Source organism: Phascolarctos cinereus, unplaced genomic scaffold, assembly GCF_003287225.1.
Source record: "Phascolarctos cinereus isolate Bilbo 61053 unplaced genomic scaffold, phaCin_HiC Scaffold_169;HRSCAF=742, whole genome shotgun sequence".
Classification (NCBI taxonomy): Eukaryota; Metazoa; Chordata; class Mammalia; order Diprotodontia; family Phascolarctidae; genus Phascolarctos; species Phascolarctos cinereus.
The window spans coordinates 26496-34975 of NW_027555479.1; the positions used below are offsets into that span (position 1 = coordinate 26496).

General features: G+C 37.3%; 1 pseudogene; it reads right to left on the minus strand.

Moving 5' to 3' along the window:
* Positions 1 to 1162: 1162 nt before the first annotated feature.
* Positions 1163 to 1928, minus strand: LOC110204252 (glycogenin-1 pseudogene; annotated as a pseudogene).
* Between the last annotated feature and the right edge of the window lie 6552 nt (positions 1929 to 8480).

Consider the following 8480-nt stretch of genomic DNA (forward strand, 5'->3'; position numbering starts at 1 on the left):
TTAAATTTTCCCATTTATCAAATACAGGTTTACTACAATCATTTGCTGCTGTATGCTGCATGTCTACTCTGTTCCACTGATCAGTTCATGTAATACACACTATGCTTTTCTGAGAGCATCCGGCTCAATATTTCTTATAGTACAATAGTATTCCATCACAAGCATACAGCATGACTGCTTCAGTCTTTTCCTCAATTGACTGACATTCCCACAATTACCAGTTCGTTGCCACCACAAAGACAGCTGCTATAAATATTTTAGAACATCTAGGTTATTTTCCTTTTTCCCTAATCATCTTTGGAAATAGACCTAGTAGTGGTGTTGCTGGGTCAATTGGCATAAGCAGTTTAGTAACTCATTGAGCATAATTTGTGATTTCTCACCAAAATGATTCGATTAGTTCACAATTCCATCAACAATGGATATGTATCTCAAGAATTGTAAGAACACATTCACTTTCTAACTTCCTATTTTCACTGCTAAGTGTTTATTGTTATGCATAGTGCCACTGGAAGTAAACATTCAGAAAACTCACTCATCCACAAAATGCATAGAATTGCATCCAACCTTAGTACTTACAGAAAACTAGTTTTTTGAAAAATCTTTTTTTTTCAAGGCAGATTAAAAGGGTACCATCATTTCTGGTAACAGTTATTAAAGTTGTGACCCAATTTGACAGTATTGCATTGCTATACCATAAAAGGAAAATTGGGACCACTAGAGCAGTCTCTGATGAATCCTGAAATATCTATCTACTACAGAAAATTTGCAAGGTGAATATTAGTGGCTTTCCCATAAAGAGAAATGATTGGAGCCCAGTTCTTCAGGTTTCAGGAGCTGAGGCTGGTGATTTAATGACTTCATTTCCACTCACCAAATTTATTTGTAATTCACATTAAATAAAAAATTTCTTAAATTTTCTCTGAATGATCATGTGAGGAGTCACTCGGTAATTAGTTGACCAGAAAATGAGCTTTTTACTTCTTGACTTCTGTCCAGTTTTCAACTTTAGTACTATAAATGCACAAATGAGGAACTTTAGTCAAAACCACTAGCAACTATAATGAACCATATGCAACACTTTTCTAGATGCTACATTATCTAGAACCAGTCCTTTGCTGTCAATGATTGCATACAGAAAGCTGTGTTGCTCCTACTGGAGTTAAATGTCTAGTTTCCCCTTGATGTTGTTGAAGGAATTTGCTCCAATGGAATCAGCTGGTCTTGCTCCCACCACTAGCTGTGTTCATCCAAGGATAACAATGGTTGGGATGGAGGGCTGAGGTCTCCAATGGTCATATATGAGATTGCATCTGGGACTTTCTCTGTGAAGGTATCTTTGCCAACACCAAAATGTTTGTGTTGAAGATATCCCAACACATGGTGAGGAATTGTGAGTCATGGTGGGGTCATGAATGTCATTCCTGAAACTTTTCATTTGGGGCTTAAAGTATAATTTCATGCCTTGATTCATCTCAGGAGATGCATGAATTCTGCCTTTGCCCCAAGTGCCTTAATTGCTGGATGTTAGAAGTATATGCTAATCCTGCTTAGGTTATAAAAAAATGCCAGGTGCTTTCTGATATTTCTTCTTGCCCAAAAGCTAAGGAAGATGTTCACCAAACCCTGATATTCACCACCAAAGCTGCACTGTTTAGAAGCCATGCCTAACATCTGATTGTATGTTTCAGTGGAAGAAAAGCAAACAAAGACTCTGGAAATGAAACAGTCAGACCAATCTGACTCTGGTGCTGCCAATAGCTTCTCTCTCTCTCTCTCTCAAAAAGCTCATCACCATTTGCCAGTACCAGAGTATCTGCCTCCATGAGCACACGTCATGAATTCTGTATTAGTGACCAGAAGTAGAGATTGTGTCTTTTCTGTAAGATTAGAGGAGCTGGATAGTCACTGTCCAAGGTGGTGATCATGATGACTACATTGAAAATCTTTTCTAAACTTTCCTTTTATGGACCTGAGGAGGCAGTCTCTGCTCACTGTTGAGTGCAAGAACCCAAGGTATTGCAATGAAGGGGCACCTGAGAGGAACATCTAGATCTTCCTTACTTTTAAAAAAGAATTTAAATCCTTTTTTAATAAATTGGTTCATCACCATTTACCCATTTGCCTTAATAACTTTTTGGCTATATTGGTCAGTCAGTCACTAGAAGTTCCTCATATAATGTCAGTTTCATTCATGATTTAAGGTCCTAAAATCTCCCCAGGTTGATTAATGAAATTTCTTACATCACCTAATGGAGCAAAGTATAAACATTTCTTCACATTTCCTCACAAGTTATGAATGGGACACTCTTTAGTCTCTATATAAAGTCATGTTTATGCATTTGAGAGAAATAATTATTTCTCTCTTACATGTAATAAACATTTCTTTAAATAGAACCAAGGTTTTACCCTTGTACTTCCTCATTACAAGTCACTCCCTGTGGCTTACTCAAGCACTCTTTGAAAGGCTGATACTGAGAGGAAAAACTCAGATCCATTCAAAAAGTAAAGTTAGCTGAATTGATGGATTGAAGCCTATTGTGTTTACTCAGACAAGTCTGGGAAAATGTGCATTCTCCCTTTTATCAGATGAGAATGTGGATCTAAAACACTCTCTTTGACCAAAACCACGTAATTAGAATCATATACCCCACACCCTCAGTAGCATAGGTCCATGTCTCAGTACAATATTCATTCTCTCACTGCTAATCAATCAGAGTTGATTCCAACTCTGAAGAACACACATTTTTCCATGGTCATTGAATGGGTTTCATGAGGGATTTTTTTTTCAAAGAGAGATGGCCAAATGGACACCCTTTTATTAATAACATGCTAGCATTATTAATAAAATGATTAATTATTGAGAAATGATGCCTCTCAAAGTTTTTATACATTACACATAATGTATGTGAGAATTCTGTATGCATATAATACTGAGAAAATTAAAATTGAAAAGGACCTGTTGAGGTTTACAAGTGTAGGAGAGCTGGGACCCAAAATCACAACAGCCGGGTCCTCCTCAAATGAATTCAGCCCACGCCTTCTGTCAGCCAAAGACAATGTTTATTAAAACATTGGGGTGAGTAAGATTTAAAGAATCTGCCAGATTGGACAAACTCTTAAGGAATTTAAACACATGTATTGCTAATGCAACTGGGCCACATGTTAAGAATCTGTATCCCTTAAGGATGACAGATGGACCTTTTATACAGAGAGACTGTGGGAGGGATTTAGGAGTGGCCAAGTAGTCTGGGGGGACTGGAGGAGGAGTCTAAGGAGGATTTGATGGGAACAGCCAGTAGGCTGGGGTTTCTGTGAGGTAACAGAATGTCAGGGACCTGGACCATGTGACCAAGGGAGAATGGATTCCCAAAAGGATTAAGGGTGGGAAGAGGCTGGGGGTAGTGGGGACTGGCATAGGGAGGTAAGGCAATAGAGTGGAGGCTAGGTTAAAGGTAACAGAGAATTGGGAGATAATGAAAGACCACTTGTTAGAATTATAACCCTCAGAAGAATCAGACATTTGACTATGTGGGCAAGTCCAGGACTTTTCCTTTCTAGAATCCACATCCCAAAGACATGACCTTTATGTTTTAGTGGTTCAGATCCCACCCCATCAGATTTTGTATCGTTTTCTTATTGGTCTTATTTACAGCCTATTGATTTTGTTCTATAACTGACTTCTTGTTCTCTGTCTCTAAACGTAGTTTAGAATTCTAGTAACTTGTAATAAGTTAAGTTTAGAAATCCCGTTCTCCTGCTAACTACTGTTCTGTTCCTGCCTCAAGGAATTCTGCTAACCTTGGAAGATATGGTCTACCATAAGGGAGTTGGCCCTAATATATTTACAACCTTCAATCTTTCACTGATGTCTGGTTGCTATCCAAATAACTCTGGGCCATTATCTTGGGCCTTACAACTGGACTCAATCAGTAACCACTTCTTAGTCACCAAAAGGACTGGATGAGGGTTATTGCTAGCCTCCAATTTCCAACCAGTTATGGCGTCACCCACACTTCAGATATATAACCAATTATGTTGAACTTAAGCACATGATGTCACCTATCCTGTTATGTCCTTTGTTGTGTAATTGCCAAAAATCTCTAAAAGGGGAGCTGTCCTTTTCTTTGGTGTTTTTGACTGGAGACTGAGACAGCCATTGAACCGTGTTATTCTCAGGTTGTTATTCTTCATAATACGATGTTATCTTGCTTAGAGAAATGTTCCTTAGGGCGGGGAGCGCCTGCGTCCCCAGCTGTGGTCTGATGCCAGGAGAGTGTGAAGAGAGAAAGAATCACGGGCCAGGTGAGAGCAGTGAAGAACAAACCCTATTTATTGATCTGAGGGCTCAGGCTTATATAGTACTGGATCAAGAAATAGTAACATTATTATTCATGAAAAGTACAAATCTAATTAAGTGATTTCCTTGCTTCCTTGTACCTTGTCTATTACATTCTTTCCTGCGTCCTGTCCTGTACCCCATCTGTTTCCTCCCTTCCTGCATCCTGTTCTCAAGAGACGGAGAGGGTGGGTGGTGAGCCGACATCCTGAGTTTCACAGCTGTCAGGCTTAGTACAATCTGCAGGTAAGACCCGGGCTGGCCTAAGCCCTCCAACTCCCCAAAGCCAGCCCTCTACACCTTAGTTTACCTTTTTTGTTAAATTTAACTCTCAAAAATATTTAATAATTATGACTTTTTTCTTAATGTCTTAAAATGTCAGAGAAATTACTCGTTATCTACATTACATGGAAATCATGGACTGAACACATCTCAGCAATATTGAAGACTCCCATTCATGAAGAAACAGAAGGTCAAATCAGCAACAAGCATTTATTAAGCACTTACTATGTACCAGGAATGGTGAAAAGAAGTTGAAGGTATTAGAACAGGCAAAGAAGAAACAAAGCTATCACTCTTTGCAGATAACATGATGATATACTTAGAGAATCCTGGAGAATCAGGCAAAAAACTACTCGAAATAATAAACAACTTTAGCAAAGTTGCTGGCTATAAATAAACCCAAACAAATAATCAGCATTTCTATAGATTACCAACAAAGCCCAACAGCAGGAGATAGAAAGAGAAATTCCATTTAAACTTACCATAGACATTATAAAATGTTTAGGAGTCTACCTACCGAAGAAAACCCAGGAAACTCTATGAACACAATTACAAAACACTTTTCACACAAATAAAATCAGATCTAAAAAACTGGAAAAATATTAGTTGCTCATGGGTAGGCAGAGCTAATATAATAAAAATGATGATCCTACATAAGCTAATTTACTTCTTCAGTGTCATACCAAACTAACAAAAAGTTATTTTATAGAGTTAGAAAAAATAATACCAAATTCATTTGGAAGAACAAAAAGTCCAGAATATGAAGAGAACTAATGAAAAGAAATGTAGGGGAAGGTGGCCTATCAATTCCAGATCCTAAATTGTATTATAAAGCAGCAATCATCAAAACTACTTGCTCCTGACTAAGAAATAGAGTGCTGTATCAGTGGAATAGGTTAAATATACAAGACACAGTAGTCAATGGGTATAGTAATCTGTTATTTGATAAACCCAAAGACCCCAGCTTCTGGGATAAGAACCCACTCTTTGAAAAAAACTGCTGAGAAAACTTGAAAAGAGTATGGCAGAAGCTAGGCATAGACCAATATCTCACACCATATACCAAAAAAAAGTCAAAATGGCTCATGACTTAGATATAAAGGCTGACACTATAAGTAAACTGGGAGAACAAGGAATAGTTTACCTATCAGATCTATGGAGAACAAAAGAATTCATGACCAAACAGGAGATAAAGAACATTATGAAAAGCAAAATGGATACTTCTGGTTACACTAAATTGAAAAGTTTTTACACAAACAAAGCCAATGCAACTAAGATTAGAAGGAAGGTAGAAAATTGGGAAAGAATTTTTACAACCAGTCTCTGATAAGGGCCTCATTTCTAAAAAACATAGAGAATTAAGACAAATTTGTAATACAAGCCATTCCCCAACTCATAAATGGTCAAAGGATATGAACAGACAGTTCTCAGATGAAAATTAAAGCCATCTATAGTCAAATGAAAAAAAGCTCTAAATAATTATGGATTGGAGAAATGCAAACGAAAACAGCTCTGAGGCACCACATCACACCTATCACATTGGCCAATATGAGAAAACAGGAAAATAATAAATGTTGGAGAATATGTGGGAAAATTGGAACACTAATACATTGTTAATGGAGTTCTGAACTGATCCAACCATTTTGGAGAATAATTTGGAACTATGCCCAAAGGACTATAAAATTGTGCATACCCTTCGATAAAGCAATAGCAAGTCTGGCCTATATCCCAAAGAGATCCTACATGTGGGGAAAAGACCCACATGTACAAAAATATTCATGGCACCTCTTTTCATGGTGGCAAAGAATTGGAAGTTGAGAGGATGCCCACCAATCGGGGAATGGTTGAGCAAGTTGTGGTATATGAATGTAATGGAATACTATTGTGCTATAAGAAATGATGAACAGGCTGACTTCAGAAAAACCTGGAAAGACTTGTATGGTCTCATGCTGAGTGAAGTGAGCAGAACCAAGAGAACTTTGTACACCATAAAAGCCACATTGTGCTGTGACTAATGTTGATGAATTTAACCCTTCTCAACATTACAAGGATCTAAGACATCTCCAGGGGCCTTGTGATGGAAAATGCTATCCACATCCAAAGAAAGAACACTCTCTTTTTTTTTCTCTTCTGTTGAGTTTTGTTTCCTCTTTCTGATGGTCCTTCCCATTGGTTTTAATTTTTACTTGCAACTTCAGTAATGTGAAAATATGTTTAATAGGAATGTAAAAAAAATGTGTATATCTTCTGGAGTATCTGAGTACAGGTATAAGCTGAGCTGCAGACTGCAGAGACCTCCCTCACAGCGGAACCAAGTCTGCTGCCATCTTCTGTACACAGTGAACTCAGCTGAGACATTTTTCTGTCTTATGTCCATTTTACATTAATCCTTCGACCATTGGGAAAAGGTAGTTCTTATCAGGGACCATTAGAATGCTGGCAAAAATACTAATTATTCTCCTGCCCTTGGGACTGTGGAATTTTGTATATTGGAAAGCCTGAACTGCTTCCATTTCTCTCTCTGTTTTTATTCCCCTGGTAGAGGACTTATATTTGCATTGTCCTGTCAAAGCAGATTAGGTTGCACAGTTAAATTTCTGTTCTTACCAGATGTATTTTTCGCCTCCCAAACCTAAAAACCTTCACTGACCCTATATTATCTTCAATTTCTCTATCTTTCTATATCATTTCCCTTTCAATAACTCCAAGGAAAAGTGTATATACCTGATACCTTCCTTTCAGGCATTTCTTAGCCCTTTGTAATTTGTTTTGTTGTTGTTGTTGTTGTTGCTGTTGTTGTTGTCTTTTGTTTTTTTTGTTTTGCTTAGGCAATCAGAGCTAAGTGACATACTCAAGGTCACACAGCTAGTAAGTTTCAGTTGTCTGAGGCCAGATTTGAAGTCAGATCCCCCTGACTCCAAGGCCAGAGTCACCTAACTGCCCTTGAAATTTGTTTTCTGGCCTTGTCACTCAGGTCATCTACTTCAGATCTCACTCTCTCCTGTTTTTCTCTCCATATGATTGCCAAAGTTTTCTTTCAAGAGACGACCAAGGCATTTTTGTAGTTCTGTTTTGCCTGCTCATTCTGAGCAATGTTCTGGAAATATGAAATTTAATTTCCTGTTTCAGTCAAAGAACTGAAGTAGTCTGATAATTCCTAAATTTTGTATTCTCAATCTGTTCTCCAGGTCAGATTTTTTAAAACATTACTTAATTTTCAAAATTTTAACAATAAAATTTATTGTTGTCTCATGGAACAATTGGCTTCTACATGTACCATACTAATTTTAAAAGTGTTTAATGATTGTGCTAGGTTTTCTATCTCTTCCTCCAAACTGTTGATTCTCTTTCTAATTCCTTATCCATACTTTTCATCTTTTTTCCATGTTTCCATGTTTCCATTGGCTGTGCAATTTAAAAAAAAACTATGAAAAGAATGAACTAAAAATCTCCAATTAAACACTAAACTGGAAATCCTAAAAACTGAAGATGAGATTAATAAAGTTGAGGGTAAAAAAAATCACTGAATTAATAAATGAAACAGGGAGTCAATTTTATGAAAAAAAATAAAGTAGATAACACATTGGTTAATTTGATTTGAAAGAGAGAGAGAACAAAAAAACATTAGTATTAAAAACATTTTTAAGGACTTGTGTTCTACAGTTAGTTTTTGTCCTTCTTTGTCCAAGGTATTGAGTCTGTCTTGCATACCTGTGAATTCTTTTCCCAATTTTTCTTCCACCTCCCATACTTGACTTTTAAAATCCTTCTTGAGGAAGGTGTTTGGGGCTTGAGACCAGTTCATATTCCCCTTTGAGGTTTCAGATGTAGGTATAGTGACAATGCTGTCCTCTTCTGA